This window comes from Leptonotus elevatus, chromosome 20, assembly GCF_054856555.1.
Source record: "Leptonotus elevatus isolate MCC_2025b chromosome 20, RoL_Lele_1.0, whole genome shotgun sequence".
NCBI lineage: Eukaryota > Metazoa > Chordata > Actinopteri > Syngnathiformes > Syngnathidae > Leptonotus > Leptonotus elevatus.
Window position 1 is genome coordinate 12,435,711 of NC_141258.1, and position 22,864 is coordinate 12,458,574.

The 22,864-nt window shown below is 37.4% G+C and overlaps 1 protein-coding gene across 13 annotated transcripts in view; it reads left to right on the top strand.

Annotated features, from left to right (window-relative positions):
- Positions 1-22,864, top strand: part of rbfox3a (RNA binding fox-1 homolog 3a) — a 436,944-nt gene that overhangs the window by 68,032 nt on the left and 346,048 nt on the right. The gene's annotated exons all lie outside the window — the stretch shown is intronic.

The window sequence follows — 22,864 nt, forward strand, 5'->3', positions numbered from 1 at the left end:
TAGAGCAACAACACTTCCTGATCCCCTATCAGCTGACTAACACTAACCAATCAGAAGCTAGCATACTTTAGGCAAATGTAAGTGAATGAAGAAGAGCCGCAGATTCTTACTTAACTAATTGTACAAAAAAATTTAATGTATGAATGTGTAAATAATAATTTTGGAAACATAAATGTACAAGTAAATATACATTTTACCAAATGAACTTAATTGCTTGATCCTCAGGGTGTGGATCTTCGCAAGGCGAGGCGTCTTTGTCGCTGGCAGTACCCAACGCTTCAAAGAGCGAATGCTTAATATGATACGGTTAAAGCCATTACTATCTCCTTATTTGAAAACTTGACCGAAAAGTATTGGCACAAACATCCGAGTAGTACGCTAGGTGTAATTCTCGTAAGTTTCGGATTTTTTTTTCTCGCAAACCTGCCACTTTATAAAGTCGCAAATTTGCCACTTTATTATATGAGAGTTGTTTCTCTTAATATTGCCCCACCCTCTGAAATATATATATATATGTATATACCTATATATACACCTCGGAACAAATATTTGTATAATTAATGCATGCAAAAGTAGAGGAGAAAAGTATCGTGAGATTATGAGCTACCATGCTACTCCACCGTAATTATATATTATATAGACTGGTGTCAATAATTTCAGCCGTCTTACTCAAAAGTAAAATAATTAAAATAAAGATGAAAATCTACATTTCCATCACTTATTGTTTTAGTGTGCAAAGGCAAAATCATACCAAAAAAATAAATAAATAAAACCGTTGTGTTACACTGCTTGGATTGGAGCCCAACTGTTAAATAATTTTCCATGTCAGTTGGTGTCAGTACTTCATTATTGTGTGAGAGACAATTTGAAGGCAGTTTGCAATGTCACAATTCAACTCGTAGCTTTGTTAAGAAACATCGCAAACTAACATTGTGCATAGTACACAAAAACACTTCCTTATCATGACAGATGCGGACAAGAGATAGAAATAGAGATACATAGCTAAGTGGCGTGTTCTGTCATTCAGAAGAACCTCTTGCTCATCAATATTGCATCAACATATCAGGGAAACAAATCAGTGTCGCAAATACTGCTCTGGAAATCCATAATTTTAAACAGTTCTCCATATGCATCAAATTCAAGAAATGCCAAAAAAAACAACTAAATACATATACTGGATATATATTTTGAGTTACGTAACACTACATAGGCAGCAAGCATGTGCTGCTCTGCCACACTAATTACGTTAGCTGTCGAGAGTGAGTGTGCCGCATGTGTGTGCGAACCGTTCACAAAGCTCTTTTGAATGACTGGAAATAGAGTGACAGCTTTTTCCAAAGGCCTGTCTGAAAGCTCTTCTCGAGTGCTGCTTGTTTCAGTTTCAAGCTTAATGAGCGATATACCCCTATGCCCATATACAGGTATGACTATACTATACTACAGGTGGACTGGATTCTGACTTAAAGACACCTCTGAGTCTTCAATTAAAATAACATGAATGCTTTTATAATGTCGCACAACCGCTACATCTCAGAACTGACACAGACTTACGAACTACCCCATTTCAATCATCTAAAATCTGGCAAAATGTTAGCTGCTAATCATTTTGCCACCAATTGCAAATTGAGTGAGCGTTCTTCTGGCTTGCTTGTTAACATAGGGCCTATTACGCCAAACAACATGACACCCCAGTAATTTACTGATTTCGCTCTCCAGCCTTTGATGGCAGAAGCGTCTCAACTCTGGACACGTTCTGAATCACAACACATTGATATAACTCCTTTTAACAATAATCGGTCACTGCTTTTTATACAGCAATAAATAGGAGTGCTAAAACATTCCTAGCATAAATTCAGTGAGGATCAGAAGAGGAGAAGAAGAAGACAATAAGTAAAGTTAGCACACTCGCATTCAGAGTAATACAGCTTCAACAATCATCAGCCATCACTTGTTATCTATGTGTAACACACGCGGGCCGATCAGCAGCGGAAAGAAAAGGTATTGTTGTTTTCACCTCTGTACATCTCTACAGAGGAGCTAATACTCCTTGTGCGCTCTGACAATAGTCAGGTTTCCATCCAGTTGCTTAAAATAAAATGTAAGCAAATTTACTGATAATGCTCAAAACGGTCATGCGACTTATGCCCGTTTCCATCTATTCTTCTTGTGCGAATATCGAGAGGGGACTCCGCTGCTGTAGGTGGCGGTATACACCATAGAAATGTGATCCACTTGTAATTTAAAATAATAATAATAAGAAGAACAGGAAGCGACAGCGCCTTGCGATGACGTCGTATGAGTTTGCATTTGTAATCCTTGATAAATCGTAGCGTTTCTTTAGTGTTTTCCACCTAAAGTTGCATTAATATTCACTTCTGTAATTAATTCCAAAAAGATTTCAGTTTCGTTGCCCCCACCCATACATATCTTTACTTTATCGTCCGCCATTGCTTTGTTACTACAAACATATGTGTGACATGTATCCGGTCTTGTCAGCGTTTATTCGCAAAACCTGTTACCATAACCAAAATTTGCATTTTCCTTTTTTTGATCCGCTTCAAAATCCACCCCCTCCAAGCGTAAAAAAGTTTTTGCGAGTTTTGGGCCCTTTTTTGAATTTCTATCGTTTCTATTCAGTTTTGTTTTCGCATTTCTGGAAAATTCCAATAAAAATGGGTGGATGAAAACCCCACTATTGAGAGCGCCACTGCCACTTACTGTAGTGGATGTGCAATTACACTTTATCTTATAAGGTAAACATTATTATTTTTTACTTTATTCTTAAAGGGTAGTCAACCTCAAAAATTTATTCTTGACAGTAATATGTTCTATGCAGCCCCACTAGTCTAAATGCAATATTCTGGTTAATATTGTGTTAGTAGAGTATGAGTTAATCAGTAAAATCCAGCAGCTATTATCAATATCAGCTTCATAAAACAGGTGAGCTGTGATTGGTCGTTGCCTAAGCCCCGAGCAACTGTGATGTCATCTTCAGTCGACAGCAAGTGGCAAAAATGGCCGCCCCCTGAGATGGACAAAAACGGCTGGATTTTTCTGCCTAACTCGTATTCCAAAAATGTTATATTAAACAGAATGGCATGTTTAGACTAGTGAGGTCATATAACTTATTAGTGTCAAGAAATGTTTATGGTTGACTTCCCCTTTAAAGGGCTCTGTTTGTCATATCTTCTAACATAAAGCCACTTGCTCTTTCCCAGAACAGAAAGCCATCCATTTTACTGTATTAGTTCAAATTGTTATGTGTTCTGACATAGCAATGCGCTTAAATCAATAGCCTAATCTTCCTTCTCAGCCCACAATGGAAACGTCTGTCTATCCTGTCTGCCTTGCCCTCTTCCACAGCCATATTTGGTGATTGGAATAGGTCAAGTTTCTCCTCCCCCTTAAAGGATATGCCTATATGATAGATGACCGCACTGACAATTTATGATAAGGTGTAAACATGCAAAACTATGGTTTAAAATGCATTGGAAAAAGAACCGGCCAACTCAAATTACAACTACAGTAATAAGCAAGTTAAAAGGATACTGCCCTGACAATGTCAGTCGTAGCTGAGCATTATTATCTTTGTAAAAGCGGAATTCTTGATGCTGCTCATGTATTAGATCTCATTATATTGTGCCGTGGCGGTGTACCACATGGAGTGTGCGGTGAGTGGACACAAAATATTCACTGGAGCTACTGGTGCTTTGTTTCTCTCTTTGTGTCTGGTCTTTGAAAATGATTATAATTAACACGTACAGCGCTCTGCCCTTGGTCTAACTTTCCGGGTTTGAATCAGCACCTCTACTTAGCCAGAGTCAGGTATAAGACAGAGTGGTAAAGCACAAGCTGTCAGAAAAAATTAACCCTGAAATGGATTCATAGTCAGCTATTATTCCACATCTTCATGTTTTGGTAATGTTTCTGTACAGGTATTGAGGTACTTTAAGCGGGTATAGTATCAAAGTCAAATATGGGCTTTTGACAACACTACAACTGGCGTTATCAAGTAGGTTCCCATAAAAGGAATTTTTATTTTCTCAACACTACTCTATAACGGTATCGTGGTGTTTTTAAGTAGTTTTGAACATGTTAAAATTAGGACGAGATGTCTTAATGAGTGTTGTAGTAAGCTTCAGGTGCTGGGAATTCAGGCTTCTGACAATTGTACAATCACTGCATATGTTTGTGATTTGTTTGAATGTGTTCCCCTTTTTATGTTAACAATTGGCCACTGTCTTCGGTAGAATTTACTTTTGAAGGACCAAATCAGACTCTCGTTGCAAGTGGACAAAGGTTTTCGTCCACTTGTTTGGTGTCCATATATACATAGTTTATTATAACCAATCCGGATCTTTTTAGCAGCTTGATAATAGGAATGAGAGCCACTTACAGGTCACGGAAGAAGCACAGAGGATGAAAAATGTAATGTCACCCAAAAAAAAAAAAGATACTTCAACTCAATGTTTTTTTATTAGAATAGCAGTACACCAAGATCTAAGCTTCACCAATTTTACTGTATCATGAAAAATAATCTGAGATGAATGAAAAAGGACATTTTCTATTCATGTGTGTCGTGGGTCACATGTTTTTTCTATGTGCTCGTTTGACACTTTGACATATTAAGACCTCTAGATGAAATGATCTCTGATAAAATACACATAACTATAGTATTATTCACTGTAAGCGAAGTCGCCTCCGTACCCATCACATCCTTGCCCCTGGCAGTCTCATACTATATGCTGCATACAACTCATTTATTTTCTTTGATACGCTCGAACAAACTAATGGTGAAGAGATTAGTTTTCATTTGTTTGTATCTTTGCCAGCGGCATAGAATGAGCTCCAAAGGTAAATTCGTTTTAATTGACCAAGGTTGGTGTGGCGATAAAGGATAACGTTTTCTCTTTGAAAAGCAGCGGTGTGTTGTCAACTGATCTTGGGTTTGAAATGGAACTTGCTTCGGCTACACGCTATTGTGTTTGGTTATATTTGACGCTCATTAGTTTTTAAATTAATCTTTATGCGAAGTATGTGTAACAGGAAAATAATGAACATGACCTGGTAATTGTTATTGTACGATTTTTATTTATCCATCTAGCAATCCATCCATTTTCTTAACCGCTTGTCCTCACAAGGGTTGCGGAGGGCGCTGGAGCCCATCCCAGCTGGCTTCGGGCAGAACTGGTTGCCAGCCAATCGCACGGCACACAGAGACGAACACTCACAATCACACCTAATTTGGAGTATTCAATTAAACCTGCCATGCATGTCTTTGGAATGTGGGAGGAAACCGGAGTACCCGGAGAAAACCCACGCAAGCACGGGGAGAACATGCAAACTCCACCCAGGAAGGCCGAAACCCGGACTCGATCTCACGTTCTTTGCACTGGGAGGCGGACGTGCTAACCAGTCAGCCACTGTGCCGCCTATTTTTATTTATTTATTTATTTATTTTTGTCAGGGTGGGGATTATTGCTATCAAAATACAGGCTAGCGATGTCCAGCACTGGTACTGAACTAGTATTACTGGGAAGCCTGGTCCTCGAGAGCCACTGTCCTGCCTGTATTCCATGTCTCCCTTCTCAAACACAGCTGACTCAAATGATCAGCTAATCAGCAAGCTCTGGAGAAGCCTGATAACGACCCTGTTCATCACCAGGTGTGTTGGTAGCGGGCGATATGGAAAACAGGCAGGACAGCGGCTCTCGAGGACCAGGGTTTCCTACAATTGCCCTAGTGCAACAACACTAACCCGAATATGCACATGTCAATACCCCGTGGAATTATGGGGGGAAATTTTTTTTTTTAGCATTTAGACTATGTTTTACCAACTGTGTTCGAAGGACTTTACCAAAACGTCAGGATCTCTATTGATATAATATAAACGTAAAAAATGCCTTGGCTCAAAAAAAAGTTAAGAAACATTTAGCATTTTCCCTAGCCACAATTTTTTTATTAGATAATAGGGGTTATGTGCAACCAACTTTCACATTCAGTTTAATAGGTCAAAGCACTTGAGGAAACTCCATGTATTCAATTTATTCTCCTTTCTCACTGGCTCTGGATAAGTGGGCTGTCTTCACATCTGAGTGTGTTGCCAAACACCACTTGAGGCCGACCCAGAGAAGGGAATCACAATAAATGCACTTGGAGAAATGTGTGGCTTTTCCTTCTTCAGCTTCTTTAGCGTCTTCTCCTCAATACAATTTTCTCTCTGCGCACGTTTGCACAGTCGTGCGTGGGCGTGCGTGTGGAAGGACAAACAAAAAAAGGGCCATTAGGCAAGTGCACACAACATAGGATAAAAAAGTATAGTTTTCATAAAGCGGATATCCTCAGACTTCTGGCTGTCAAAAAAATTTCTTCATCGCCTTTTCCACTGCATATTTTAATTGCCTTTTGATGACGTTTGGTCAGATGTGTATTGATTAACATGACTTGAGCGTTGTTACTGCAGATGCATCAGATACATATCCGATATATATATATATATATATATATATATATATATATATATATATATATCCACATAGGAAAGAGACCTGTTCGCATTTGAAAAAAATCGGAACTGTACTGTTCACATTCTTTGAAAAAATATGATCCATGTCTCATGTAGCGATTATTTGGGTTGCCGTAATGGCTTAATGAGAAATTTAGACGGTACTGAGGGGAGTTGTAATTTCCTCAACAACCTCTGGGGCACCACGTTGACTTTGCTTGTTTGTAGGAGCAAAATAAACGATAAAAATCCTATTATCAAGTATTCATAATATGAAGTTGCTACTTTAGTTAATCATGGAGTTCTTTGCTTTCATAAGAGAATTACTAATCTATCTAGTAAACACAAATGATTTGGCAGAAATTGAATTTCTGGACAACAAATTTATTTAGTAAACACACATATATATATCAGTCACAGCCTAACTATTAATGAAACGGAATAAAAATGTGAATCAAAGATAAAAAGAAAACTTGCAACCTAACTAAGATAAAAAAAAAGTCTAGATGAAAGAGGTAGATGGGGGATAAAGATGGAAGCGTTTGACCTGTCAATTCTTTTATGTTTGAATAAAAGCGTTGCATCAGTAGTATATGGTCAGATTGCAATGCAGGCGCAACTCACGGTCTGGTTCAGTCGCACGGGAGAGAGAGAGACTTGAGCGTCGATCCTCGGTTGAATGCTCGAATGCTGCACTAGGTCTCCGGCTGCTGGTCAGGTGCACGCGCGGCATGGAGGCAGCGGGCGGTCCTTGGCTGGCGCATGTTCAGCTGGAATGCTGCCCAGGAGTCTCTGGCTGCTGGTCGGTGATGCACGCGCGGCGTGGAGGTCGCGGCAGGTCCTTACTTTGTTCTGCACTACCCAAAACATATTTATATTTTCTTTTCTTTTTTTTTTATTATGTCTTTTTATGCTAAAGCATACAGAAGGCTTCGATGCAGACTTTGAACTGCAGAGAAAGGTTGAAGCAATGGTAGTAATTACAAAAACGTCCAGCTGGTGGCAGCCGAGTATAAGAGATCAACCTGGGCAATGTTGCAACAAGCTTTTTTTGCCAGTGTTTTAAACAGGTTTGTAAATAATGATGAAACTTAGCTACATTTTAATGCTAATTGCTGCAAAACTGAAACAGAAAGAAACATATTTTTTTCCCCTGATGACAGAAGATACTTTAATCTTTCTTTTGCTAGGTTCCATTTTTTTTTATTAGCAATAGAACACAATATTCTGTGAGCCTTGTCAAACCAGTCAAAATTCAGTAAAACAGCTGGGAGCGAAGGGGGTTGCTTCAGTGAAAATGTCTGGGAGTGTATGAGTTAAATGTGTAACCTTGGCTTTTTTGACTGAGAGAGAAACTGTCTTTTAATTTCTTCATACTTTTCCCAATTCCACCTCTCTTTAATCCACCCTCCACCATGCTTTCCTCTTCGCTGGGTTTCAGTCACAGAGCTGATTGACTTTGAGAGGGCAAGCCAGCACGGAGGGCTCACCGAGTGTCTCGGTGGAGAGCTGGGACACAGATTAGTTCCTTGTCTCTTGTTTTGGGTCCAAGAAGTGAAACCCCCTTCATTCAGCTCAGGCTTTCTTTTAGAGCAGCCAGCAGCCTCATTTAGAACACTCCAGCAGAGCTTCATGTGTCATCATTGTATCCATGCAGCTGTCAGGCAATTTGGAATCTGAGTGTCTGTTCATGCCCAATGGGCCTCATTCACCATACAACTCGAAAACATGGGTTACCTTAGATCATCTCTAAATTACAACCACAAAGACTAAAGATTGAACAAGCGCAACTCTATAAGTGTAAGTGCGAATTTGAAATGTGTCATAATTATGACGTGAGCTGTCATGGATCAATTGCAGGATATTCTTTCAATCAAAGTGTCTTACTGTCTTGAGATTTTTGTTTTCCCTGTTATGTTGCTGTTATATTAATAATTGTGAAATAGAGTGAAGCCTCCAAATTGGTAGACATCCTGTTATCATGTTATGATACATAAGCATTTGAGTTTTTTCTCCACTAGTCTATTTTGCTTTCTTTAAAAGATCCCAGCAATGAAACAAACATTGGTACTTATTTTATATTTCCGTAATTAAAATACTGTAGATGTCAGTAGTAAAAAAAAAAAAAACATGCCAAATGACTCAGTAGTGATTTTCAGCTTATTTTCTGACAATATTTTCTAAAAACATTTACTTTTAGGTCCAATAGGCGTTGAACCTCGGGAAAGACACAAGCCAAATTGTTTACTTATTTGCAGGCAGGGCTGGGTATTGATTCTAATTTCCGCAATCAAGTTAATTTCGATTCACAAGAGTTAATTTCGACTAGATTTTTTTCCCAATTTGATTCACATCAATTCAAGTCGATATTGATTAATTATCATTTCAATGATAACCTGACTTCAAGTCGATATTGATTAATTATCATTTCAATGATAACCTGACTTGAAGTGTTTTGGTTGGAATTTGGAAGGAAATGGCTTAGGATCCATGTCCGCCCACCGTCCTGAGTAATGACTCCAGCTTCATCTATAGTGCTGCCGTGCGGCTGTGCAGCTCCTCGGGTTCAGCTATTGCTGGAAACCGCCTTGCGTGGACATCATTGTCTCAGCACCTGTATGGGGAGAGATTCGTCTCAAAATTTGTCACTCATATAAATTTGGGATTCTTTACCTGTTTTTGTGATCCACAAATACATCTGTGATTTTCACTTTGTTTTTCAGATCCACAAACATATTTGTGATTTTCACCTGTTTTTTAGATGCACAAATATATCTGGGATTTTCACACGTTTTTAATGAGAAAAGGCTTGCTCTTGGGCCTTAGATACATGAATATCTGAAGGCTTGTGTGTGTGAATATCTTGAAACAGCGTGATGTTTGTCTAAAAAATAAATGTTGTGGCTGACGATCCACAAACGCACATTCGATAATTCGCAAGCAGAATTGAATATTTACAAATGATAGGTCATGAAGAATGCACACACAAAATTCAAAAAACACGTGAAAATCACGAATATATTTGTGGATCTGAAAATGCGTGAGAATCACAAATTTATTTGTGTGAATAATTTTGAGAAAAATCTCTCGCCATATACCTGGGCTACAGACCTAATCGCCATTGTGCTCTGTGGCAGTAAACTTCCAGCTGCCACGGACACTGGGTCTTTTTTTTTCAGAATCAGCTACTTATCATAAAAACCTGACACAACTGATAAAAGAGGCATTTCAAGAACTGTTTTTTTTTTTTTTTTTACTGATTTCTCCAAAACAAATTGATACATTTGAAAACACACGGATCATCCTCGCCTCATGGTCCCTTTAAGCTTTTATTTTTATTTTTTTACAACAGTTGACATATAAAGTACAAATATATATTTTTTTTAATTAAAAAAAATGTTCCTAAGCCAATATTTCAGTTATTCCTAAACTTATTGTACTTAAACTATATATTGTAGGAACTCCCATCCGGCCGGCCGTCCGGCCGTCTGTCCATCCATCAGGGAGATCATGCAAACTCATGTATGAACTTCAATAACATTTTCCTAGCATAATAAGGTAACCAAATGTGAAACAAACATAAATACACACAGTAGGATGGTGGAGTAGTAATTAGCACTTCTGTGATGTTGTCTGTGTATATGTCTATTAGCATACAGTTTCATGTCTGCTGGCAATGCGTAGATTCTATGGCAACCTGACAGGAAAGGAGTGTGATGTGTTTGTTTGAGCTAATTTGGCTCCCTCCATCTTGACATTTTCACACAATTTGATAAGAGACTGAGTAGATTGGAGGCGCAGCCGGCAATCTTTTATTAACTGGGAGCCGATAAAAGCATTAATTCCTGTTAATTAATGAGCATGTGAGCCCAGGGGGGACGAGGTGAGGGCCAGGAGAAGCGACAACTTCCGCTGGGACATTAACAAGGAGACGCCATTCATCACCATTAGACACACAAACACTTTGTTTTCTTTTTTTCTTCCCGTAAACCGTAAATAAATATCATATTTATCAATTTTTTTTAATTCCTAGATTTGGCGATGTAATTATTAGGAGATGACATTTCTTACAGTAAATAATGTAAAAAGGTGATAAGCTTACTCGCAAACGTACAATGAAGAAGATTTATCAGTGGGGTCTGTGCACACAGGCTGTGTTTATTTTGATCACTTATTAGTGGAAAAGCAAAGCAATTAGAGCCTTAGAATGGGTTGGTGCTTTCACATTTTAGAAGGAACTCATTGCGACATTGTTGGATTTAGCCTTAATAAGTATTGGTTTTGCTATGCTGAATAACAAACCTTATTGTCATTATAATTCATAGTGATATATATATATAAGGATGTCAAAATTAGTGCGTTCATTTTGAGTTAACAATTTTTTTTTAATGCGCGATTAATGACCACCCCTAACTTGGAAAGCCTGTACTCGGGGATTTCCAGTCGCAACATAGCAGACACGACCACATCAAAATTTTGCAGTAATAAATTTAATAATAAAGCATATATTTGTGGCGACTGGGGTCAAGTTGTGTTTTACAATTTTAAAAATGTGATGAATTTCACAAGTTACTTCATGCTAAAGATTGGATAGCTCTTCATATGAAAAGAAAAATGCACTGAGCTGTCACCGTCTTACAAATTCAATTATGACATCTAGTGGCAGAAAAATGACACAACTCACACAAACACAAATCCATACCACACTCATTTTTTACAGTACAATTCATCTTATTAGCTATTATTATTATCATTCTTCTTATTATTATTATTATTATTAATATATGCGTGTATAACATTTATTTTGTTTTTTAACTTATTTTTACCTTTCTGAACATCCATATATATATATATATATATATATATATATATATATATATATATATATATATATATATATATATATATATATATATATATATATATATATATATATATACATATATATATATATATTTTTTTTACTACTACTGCTATGTTGGTTGTCAGTCAGTCACACATTACATTTCGACAATAACTATTCCCACTCAAATACTCACCTACAGTATGGGCAATTTAGAGTTTTCATTTAACCTGCCATGCATGTTTTTGAATTTTGGGAGGAAACGGGATTGCTTGACTTGACTCCTGTGTGGAAGAGCTCATAAATTACATTTCCTGTCTTTTTTTCTTTTTTTTTTAATCTGTGCTTCTCCCGTCATCTTTATCCATCCTTTCAACCTCACTGTCTCGTCCTTTCTCTGACTCGCCCCATTAAGGGCATCAGACATCGAGTTAAGGTGCGAAGATTAGTTAGATGTGATGATTTAATTGCAATGTTTCATACTGGCCTTTAGTAGCCTGCGAGACAGCGGTATTCAACAACTGCACATAGACATCTGTCTCTGTATACACACTAAAACAATTTTTTTTAAAGCACTTTTAACTTGAAATAGAGCAATATAAGTCAAGGTCCAAGTCATTGTAATGTATTACATGTGTTTTCAGCATTTTCACTGTAATCCAAAAATAAATTAAATATCACACCATGACACCTATGTCACAATTAGTTGAAGTCATCCTCTTGGTTCATGTTTTGGATTGTTGCTCACATCGAATTTGCTATTTGGGTTGAGTGATGTCACAGTACAAATGTAATTTCCTTTTATTTGTTTTATCCCCTCTGGCAAGTGCAGAGTAGGGCAGAAGTGTTTTTTGTTATCATTCCAACTCAAACCGTACCAAATTCTACAAGACTTTAAATAGAAGTGGAGTTTGGGCCAAGAAAGAACATGCAGAGGGACAGGACACCCTATTATAACTTTTGTTAGGGAACTGTCAGATGTCAGAATACACCAGAATATATTATTTGGGAAAGATAGCTCAGATGAGCGGCAAAAGCACAAAGAGCACACTATGAGCAAGATGGAGAGCATTATGTGACAGAAACCAGAAGAGACTTTTCAAGTGTGCATGGGTTGTGTTGATAAGACGGCAATCCGGGAACTGGCATTACGCAATCCAGCCGTCCTTCCTTCAGTGTAGCATCATTATCCTTGGTTAACTGAACGAAACTGGGGGAGTCTTTTGTGTGACTTATTTTTTATTTGACTTTTTTATCGCTGAGCTAATTACATTTTTTCTATGCTTGCTCAGTACTTGCACATATTTTGTCGTGTATTGAAACCTTGTTCTTTTGTGCGTGGTTTGGTATGTCTGCTACTTTGCATACTGATGTTTGCAATCTCTATCATATCTGCCAGTGAAGGGGGGTATGTTTCTTAATACCACATATTTAATGTATTTTACATGATTTACAGCTCAATAGGACATTTTACTTCAAGAATAAAACTGGAAATAAATATCAATGTGCTATAGTATTTACAACACTTGCAAAAAAAGTGGACTACAGTGTAGGACAAAATAGCAGTACCAATACCTCAGCATTAAGTGCTGATTTTGTTAAAGTTTGATGAAATTAATTCTTCATACACACACAGTGTAAATTCTTCTTGACATTCAGTTAGTAGGAGAACCAAAAATGCCCCCATATTTTTTTTTATTATAAAGAAATAAAAATTAAAATAACGGATCTAAAACTATAATTCAAAAACTAAATACAAAAAATAAACACTTAGGCCCACCCCCTCATTTGAATAACATGTTATCATGCATTTCATGCTGATAGCCTTTTCAGCATGAAATACATAAATATGAGAGATGTATTCTTTTTATTTTATTTAATTTTTGAATTATATTTTTAGATTTTTTTCTATTTGACAAAGAAATCTAAATTTGAAAAAATATTTAAAACAATATTCAAAATTTCAAAACACAATAACTGACCGACACTACATTTTAACCGTATATGTATAGAAAAGTGACCTTCATTTTCATTTTTTTTTACATTACTTTGATATGTGAGCTTTTTGGGTTGATTTTATTTCTGCGTGACGACATGGCTGTTTGCGGCAAGACATAAGGTTGAACAGTCGTCTGGGAGTTGTGGTCCTTTTACCGTTTATCATCTAGAAGAAAAGTCTAAAAATGTAAAATAAATGAATATAAAGCACCTTATTAGGTTATTTTGCAAGTGATGGGAAGCACGGCGAAAGCGTCAAAAGGCACAACCAAAACAACAACCAAATCTGAACTTTATGAAACAGATTTTGCACAAACATCTCCGATTGTTCCAATGACACAGGGCTGGTTGATGATTGATGATGCTCTGATCTATTAAACACAGTGTGTGCCTGGTCCACACAAACAATAATTCCATCCAATATTTGTCTTCCATCCCAGCTTACAAATGTCACTTGCCAACAACTGTAAAGCTTGTGAGCCATTGCAGTCACGCTTGTAAACTGCCTTGACCTGATTAGTCGTGATCTCCCATAGAGGACATTGATCCCAATTGGCACTTGGCAAAGCCATTCAATTTGTCGTATCATTCTGACAATGTCATCGTCTTTGGTATTTATTTGCATGTTGTTTGGTCTCTCTAAGTGAACTTAAGGTCTCTGACATAAATCATGTGTAGAAGCTTTGGTTAGCAGATGTCATGGGAGCTCTTAGGGGATGACAGTGTATCAGCTTGACTGTCATTTCAGATAGTGTCACAAAATGTTATGTTGTTGAGGTAGCATTCATTTGCCACCAGCGTAGACATGTCGAGGAAAAACTGTCATGTGACATTAAGAGGTCTATGTTACCTTTCACTAAAGCTCTTCCATTACCCGCTCTGATTGTTTTACAGTGTTGTTTAACTCATTCACTCCCAGCCATTTTCACTGAAGCAACCCCCTTTGCTCCAGCTGTTTTACTGTATTTTGACTGATTTTGCAAGGCCCACAGAATACTGTGTTCTGTTGCTAAAAAAACATGGAACCTACCAAAAAAAGAGATTAGACTATCTTCTTTCATCTGTTTCCATTTTGCAGCAATTAGCATTATAATATAGCTAAGTTTCATCATTATTCGCAAACTTGTTGAAAATACTGGCAAAAAGAGCTTGTTGCAACATGGCCCTGGTTGATCTCTTATACTCTGCTGCCACCTGCTGGCCGTTTTATGTAATAACTGCCATTGCTATACGCAACCTCTTCAGGTCAGAAGCTGCATCAAAGCCTTCTATATGCTCTAGCATAAAACAAACATTTGAAAAAATGTCCAAATAAGTTTTGGATAGTGAAAGACAAAGTATTACAAAACATATTTATGCGTTTTTGGGTTGGAATGAGTTAATAAATCATTTTGACTACCAAAATATGAGAAACACTGCAAATATACCAAGCCAACTGGTATGGATTGTGGATCCTAATTTCCCAAATTCTTGTTGAAGTGGCATCGTTTGGATGTGATTTTTTGTTGGCTGCTGCTATGGACCAAGTCAAACGACCACAACTCCCAGACGACCCAGCTAGGTACTACTTTTAGCTGTTAACAGGATAGAAGTGCTTGTCTTGTGCATTTGTATGCGGCTTTTCGTTCTAGCCAGCTTGCATGCTTCAGAAAAGTGTGTTTTTATTTCCTGAAAGAACATTCATAGATGAACTTTTTGATGTTAACCCAAGAAAAAAAAAGGTAGTTGTAGTAGATGTGTTGGTCTTACATCAGACAGGCGCATGTGAGGCCGAAAGACGATATTCAGGATTTTACTCGGCAGAAGGGAAAGAACATGCCTCAGGTGTGAGGTGTGTCAGGCAAGCTAAATCTCTTAACCCTGGTCTCTGAGGCATTACCACCCTCTAAATCCGCCCTCCGCCCCTAAAGCCTCACACCCACAGTCTTTTACTCCCTTGAGCAACAACATAGTCGTCTGCTCGGAACAGATTTGAAGTTGAAGATAACAAGGCTTGTGTGGCATCATCTTGTAGGATCAGAGTGTTTTCTGTGTCACTCTCTTGCCCTCTTTTTGCCACATTGTCACTATGTACACACGCGCGCACAGCCTAAGAAAGCCTTCTAGGGTTCCACAGAGGCCTATCACAGCCTAATTAATGGTGGCTGCAGTTATGTTTTATGATAGAACATAATCAGGCTCTAATTAGTTTGAAATAGGGCCCGCAGGTCTGATTTATGACCAGTTAGGGCGATCGCTGGGGAGTGATTTAAGAGCCGCCGACTTTTCCATCTTACGCACTCCAGCCTTTCAAAATGTGAAAGTGTGCTGTCATTACTGCAGACTGTAACAAATCATTCGGGTTAATTATTATACTGAATGCAATCTTTTTAGTTTTTTCCCATTCGGTTATTTATTTCTCAGAAATTCCAAGTTTGACTGATTATTCTTGCTAGTTGTCCTTTAAAAAAGATGATTTGCTAAAAAAAACAACAGTACTTGCTCGTGAAAGCTCAGAATCAATACAGTCAGTGTCATTTATTCAGTGTTGTAACATGAACAGATTTAGTTAAATATCTGCTGAAAAATTTGTTTGAGAGATTCTGTATTATAAATAATAAAATTATTCATCATACAATTTTTATTTTCTATTGAGTGTGGCCATATTCAAAAATGTCATTAACAAGAATACTAAAATCCCTTAAAGTGTGAGTGTGTTGCCTTTCAAGCTGTCCTTTCAATTAATTCAAGCAACTTTAGTGAAGTTACTGAAAGCTTGGATTTCATTTTCTATCACGCAGGTTTTAAAATGTATTTGGATGGATACCACTCTAATATAATAATGATCGGAGTCACATATCAACAGAACCATAGTTAGTATAGCATAATTGGCTGCAGCTCTAGTGATAAGAAAACAATGCAAAAATCAAAATTTGTTTGAACTAATTTGCTCCCAAAAACGTATAAAAACGTTCTATTTTAAATATTGGTGGCCATGGTCCCAAAAACATGTTTATATGTTATTTGTTCATGTTTTTTATGCTAGAGCATACAGAAGCCTTTGGTGCAGCCTCTGGCCCGAAGAGGACACTTAAAGTAATGGTAGTTATTAAAAAAAAATATAGTAGTAGAGTATAATAGCTCAACCAGGGCCATGTTGCAAAAAAGCTATTTTCCCCAGTGTTTAAAAAACAATTTGAATAATGATGAAACTTTGCTATATTTTAAAGCTAATTTCTGCAAAACGGAAACAGATAAAAATATACTTTTTTCCAGATGAAAGAATAGATTCTAATCTTTCTTTTGGTCCATGTTATTATAGCAATAGAACAGAATATTCTATGAGCATTGCAAAATCAGTCAAAATCCAGTAAAACAGCCAGCAGCGATGGGGCTTGCTTCAGTGAAAAGGGCTCAGATTGAATGAGTTTAAAGCTGCGACAGTACAGCGGCATATAGAGGCAAGACTGGGTGCTTCCATTTTTATCTGTTTTCATTTGTTTTAAATTCAGAACTTTATTTGTGACAATCCCAGTATAAAACTCATCCTCTACCATCTTCCTTTCTTCTGCCTGTCAAACTTTGTAGTAAAAAATCCCAATATACTTGTGATAATGCAACATGCGTGTTAGGGACAGAAACCTCTCCACATCATTATCTCGTTCTCATTTCCAGATATCAAGCAGCGATGCCCACGGGACAGAAAACAAAACAAAACAAAACATTGTGTAGAGTGCGTGAACAGGGGTATCCTGCAGAGAAGCAGGACATTGTGTATTTGATCGCAGAGGATGAATGGAGTTTGAAAGGCCAGCATAGAGGAATTCTCATGTATTGTTCGTTTTACAGCGTGTCTCTGACTACGCAACGATGAAAGCAGCGACCTCAGGGCTTTGAGTTGATGTGCATAAACAACATAAGTCCATTTTTTTCTGAAAGGAGAAGTCATGCTGGAAGTCGTCCAAGAAGTATTTGAGCAGTTATAATTATTAGATTAATGGTATGCAACAAGGAGTTGATTTAAGCCTCCTGTCTGACAGTGCTAGGCAAAAGCGAACCTCTTCTAATTGGGGATCACAGAATGAAGAGCTTGAGTTCTTGCTGTTCCAATAGTGTTGCGTAATTGAATCACAATCTGTCACCGAGACAGCTGTGAGGCACCAGACGCTCGGAGGCTTGCATTTAAGATTAATTAATGGACGGCTTCATTTCTCTAATTGCGTGTTCCCAGATAACGAGATTGGAGTTGAGACAATTATCTCTTTGCTCTTGAAATCCCATTTCTCTGCAAAGGGTATTTTTAACACCCTGTGCTACACTTTGAGGTCATCTTAGATTTGCAGAGGCCACTTTGCATTGATGTCACAGATGGAATCGAACTGCAGGTTCAGAACTGATGTGTGTTTTTTTTCTTCCTCATATGGTTTTTAAAATCTGACATCCACTCCTATTAGAATCTTTATCTACTTTATTGTGATGTTGCATTCTCATTATCGCGGTTTCACACATGCATTGTTGCCTTATGCTTTACTTATAGTTGATGGAACCTTTGTTTCTTTACATGAGAACGTTTGCCACCCTTACCTACTATAATCCTTGTTTTCCTCTATGATTGGCCTGCAGTAAATTGTTCCGTTCACTCCAAAAATAAAAAGATGAAACAATCTAGCCAAATGCCTAATTTTGATTTCTTCAATTTTACATATTTACCTGTGACCATACTCTGTATACACATTTGCATATTTACTGAGCTTGTTCATAAAAAACTATTAAATAGTTTGTTTCTAACAAAAGGACAAAGCAGTAGGCCTAAATGTGGGGTCTCTTTTTTATGTATGCGGTTCACCAATTCCGGTCCTCGAGGTCCGGAGTCCTGCAGGTTTTAGATGTTTGCACCCACTAGCACACCTGATTCATATAACCAGTTCATCAGCACGCCTGATAACGATCCTGATCTTAAGTATCAGGTGTGTTGGTAGGCGGAAACATCTAAAACCTGCAGGACTCCGGACCTCGCGGACCGAAATTGGTGAACCCTGCGATATACTTTGCTCTCCCAACTCATTGAATGTCTTAACTAATTATACCTATTGTATGCATATAATACATTATTTCAAAGCGCTACAGTGTTCTGCGTTATAATATTAAAAGAGAAAAATCTATTTTTAGTAGCTTCTCATTGTTTTTAATTCCCTTTACTTTCTGCTGCAAAAGCTAGAGGAAAATGTTTTTTAGATGGGTCATCATTGTGTAAATGGTTTTTGTAAGTCTTTGAGTTTTTTAGTTGTCTTTTAGTATTATGTCACTATATTCCAAGGAGTTTTTTTTTTCCAGGACCCACGCTGTGCTCTCCCAGACAAGCATAGTTTCCTCTTGTATCGCCCTTAATTTTGCAGGTTTAGTATCAAGAAAGGTCAAAGGAGAAATTTATGGCGGTATACATCTTTCTTTTTTTTTAATCTTATTTGACATAGTTATCAGAAAATGATGGAATGGGTAATAGAAGAGGTGTTTTTACATTGGAGACAGGAGACCATTTAGATATTTAAAGGGCTTGTTAGGACTTGAAAGCATCCGATGCTCAGGAGCATCCTTGAGTTAACGACTAACGAGAAGATAAAGAATTGGAGAAAGCAACTGAAGTGAAAAAGAAACAATTCCCGGGCTAATAGGGAGACACAAAAAGAAGTCTGTTCAAATCAGTTCAACAGGCGGAAGCAGCAATCAAATCAAGTTTAGACAACCCTTTTTAATTAGTGTGTATTTTGGAGAGTGCTGGCTATTGGACTGGAGGTGAACGTTTTGGAGCTACAATGACACTAAAGTCTGCAAGTCAGCTTATGGTGTTCTCATATGTGTACGTGGCCTGCGGCTGATGAAGCCATTAGGGCTTGGTCTCACAGCCAATCAATCACAATGACAAGTCAATAGCGGAGCTGGATGGCTTTTCTTCAAAAAGCAGTCAGACCACCAAAACTACTCCAATAATCTGCCCAATCATTCAATGACCAGACCTGAACTTCTAACCTCTAGTTGACAAAACCCCACTACAACTGGAATGCTTGCTCTCTGGAGTGTCGTTGTTTTGTCTTACCTGGATCGCCGCATGTCACGGAGAAAATACAAATATACTGGCTCAATATTTCTCTGTTTGTTATTTCGTAGATTTGACATTTCTCTTGGAATGCACAACCACTTTGGATTCTTCTGTGCAGTATTTCTAGACAACACATTCAGTTTGAATGACCTCACCTGCTGAAAATAAATGCACATTGTTATTTTCATTTTAAAAAGTACTTTAAATAGCAATTAACTGCTTTTTTTCAAATGGGAAAAACACCACACATGTAATGGTTGAATGGATAAGAAGAATAGAAAGCTACCATAAACCAACATCACTTTTTTGTTGTTGTTTTTTTACATTTTACAGTATTGGATAATCCATCTGATTTTAAAGAGAATAAGGGGAGCCGCTTCGATTGCCTGACGGCCAACTGTGTTCCATCCCACATCGGCGCCCAACAGTGCAAAACGCCCGATTCTATCTAGTTAAACAAAATCCCCAAATAAAACCACCCATGGTTTGTTCACAGTTGTTCCATGGTTTTAGTTAGACTGCACTTTGCGCTAGACTTGCGCTGGGCATAAAATTAGACCCCCGATTGTGTTTTGCTTCAGAGTATAAAAACGTATTAGAACCCGATTGAAAACTGAAAATAAACTATTGCCGATGTTATTTTTCTCCTCTGGCGAGATGAATAGTTGAAATTTCAGAGCAGCATCAAATGCATTTGCATGGTCATCAATGGATGTTTTACTACATGACTGTGATGCAAAAAAGCAGAGCTAAAGTAATGACTTACTTCTCGCTGTGTTAAAGCACCTCAGACAGTTTATTAGACCTGTACGACTTGACATTGTAACTATATCGTCGATCCCACCACCGTCAGTAATGGAGCTCATCCATTAAGGTTGAACTCAGAGGCGGACCAGTTGACTGTTTAAACTCTTTACTGTCAATTTATCAACATGAGAAGATAATAATATCGTCTTCCATTTTTTAATCCATCATTTCTAAATTATACATTTTCCATTTCTGTCATGTGATGATATGCTCACAGCACTTTAGTTATTTTCCTCTCTGCTTTTCATGTTGCTTTATCCTACTTCCTTCCTCAAAGGGGAACCTTCCCTATTTACTTGCCTGACCGACTGATATATCACTAAATATTGCCACCTACACGCCCTGCTATTGATCCGCCAACCGCAATAAAACATCCCTTTTCTTCTACGCCTTGTTGACTTGGGGATTAGCCCTGGTAACAAAAAAAGGGAAAAACCATGCTATTTCTTTTCTATAGATGTAACCATACAGTAGGCGTGGGACGTGGAGGAGGTTGGCAGTTGTGGGCAGTCAGAAGTACACTACAATGAGAACATTAGTAGGAGGGATTCTATTGTTTGTGCAGTCAAACCCTCCAGTTGGTCCGGTGGAGATAGCACCACGCTGGATTTGTCGCTATACTGGGCCTATATATGAAGAGAATGAGGGAGTTGGTGGTTAAGGTCGATCCTTCGGGCTGTCTTTCTTGCGCTGAAATGAAAACATTAAATGTTGGAATTCATTGAAATACTGTGTACATAATAACTGACTAGTCTTTTGTTCACATTTAATAAATTAAGAGCACCCTTTCTCATTTTCTACTTTTAGCTCTGTTCAGTTGCTTTTGAGTTTCATACTCTTGCTATCCTGGTTTTCAAAAGTTTGTAGGGTTTGCGCTTTGACAACATTTTTCATCATCTAATAGAACAACAATGACAACACATTTTACTAAGTTGTATTTGGATAATACAAGTCACTATTTTCCATGAGAATTTTACCATACTGTTTTCTCCCACACAAGGAATCCTCTGTCACGCTGCTTATCCATAACTCCTCCACTAACATGGCACCTTTGAAGGAATAGGGAGTTTAGGCGGAATCTGAGCGGATTACAGGAAGCGAAAAAAATATATATATTTTTTTAAAGAGAATAGTTAACTAAATGGTTCTTAGAAGAATTGGAGGATAGTTAATCAATGGTGAATGAAAAACTCGGGTTAAATGCTGGTAAGTGGGGATGTTAGGGAAAGAGCCACTTTTAAAGACCACTTAACTAATTTACTGTTTGTGTTTTTAATGTTATTCTCTATATCTAGAATACTGCATGTTTCTGATGTTCATTGAAATAAGGGTCCCCCGGACCCCTACCACTATGTCACTTTCTGTATGTACCGTGTTGCTTTTGCCCTCTGGGGAGAAATGAAGAAATTAAGTTGAAATTTGAAGTTGAAAGAATTGCAAATCAGCGGGGTTTCACTCTTTGCATACAGTGCAGGAAATGTTTATTTGACCTTGTGCTGAAGTTTGCTCATTTAAAAATAAATTAACATTTGCTGTTTTTTGTTTTTATGCTTGCTTGTTGATTATGGTAATAGACAAAAAAAGGGAAATTCCAGAGTCATCAGCATGTATTAAGCTAAATTAAAAACTAAGCAAGTAAATAGCTCCCTAAAGGTTTCTACTGTAAATAAAGTTTTTCAAAATGTCAACATAATTTCTTAATTTGTATTTTTTTATTTTTTTATTTTATAAATAAAAGGTGTAGGGGAGTTTCCAGTGTTAACATCATTTTGTATAAAGTGGAAATTTAAATTAAAAGTTTCCTGTATCTCACTGAGCGACAAATGCATGTGAATGTGGCAAATTTTGGGTTTTCGTTAGGGTCTGTAAAAAGGTTTCAAAAGATGTTCACAGTGAAAAGCTGTCTGAATATGTTCAAAATGTGTTAACAAGTAAAAACTATCTGTGAACATCTAACAAATCCTGATGAAAACCTTGCATTCGCAACTTTTGCAATCATTCACTGCTCAGTGAGATACCAGCTTTATCGTCCTTCAGATTTGTATGGCTGATGCCGATATTTGGCATTCTGACAAATATCAGATAGTGAGAGGAAACTCTGATTCTTAGTAAATAGAGTATTTATTGGTCCTTTTGAACAAACAAACAAAAAAAAGTTTGAAAATCAACTTCCACATATGACTTTTTATTTGTGTCATATTTGATACATTCGGTCACAATGCATTAAATTAGTACATTTATTATTCAAAAATATAATAATAAACACATATGAAACATATTAGTATTTCAGAACTTTTAATAAGTATAGGTGTCTCTCCTTTCTCAATTGGGGCGCTCTTGGTTGCTGGAAAAGCCATCAGCTGGGTGATACTGCCCTCTAATGGATTATCCGTGCAACGCAAGTGTCCGATCATATACGTCAGAGTTTTAATCGGGGGGGAAATATTATACTCATGAAATAGAAGGCTCAAAGTGTTTTGTTTTTTAATATGATACGTTTGGCTTTATAGTATTTATTTACATTGGGAGAATTTAAAATCAATTCTTAAATGGAAGTGCTTTGCTTGTATGCTTATTTCTACCATGTCAAACACCAAATGGTAGTACAGCTGGAAAGATTTTCTTCTAAACGTTG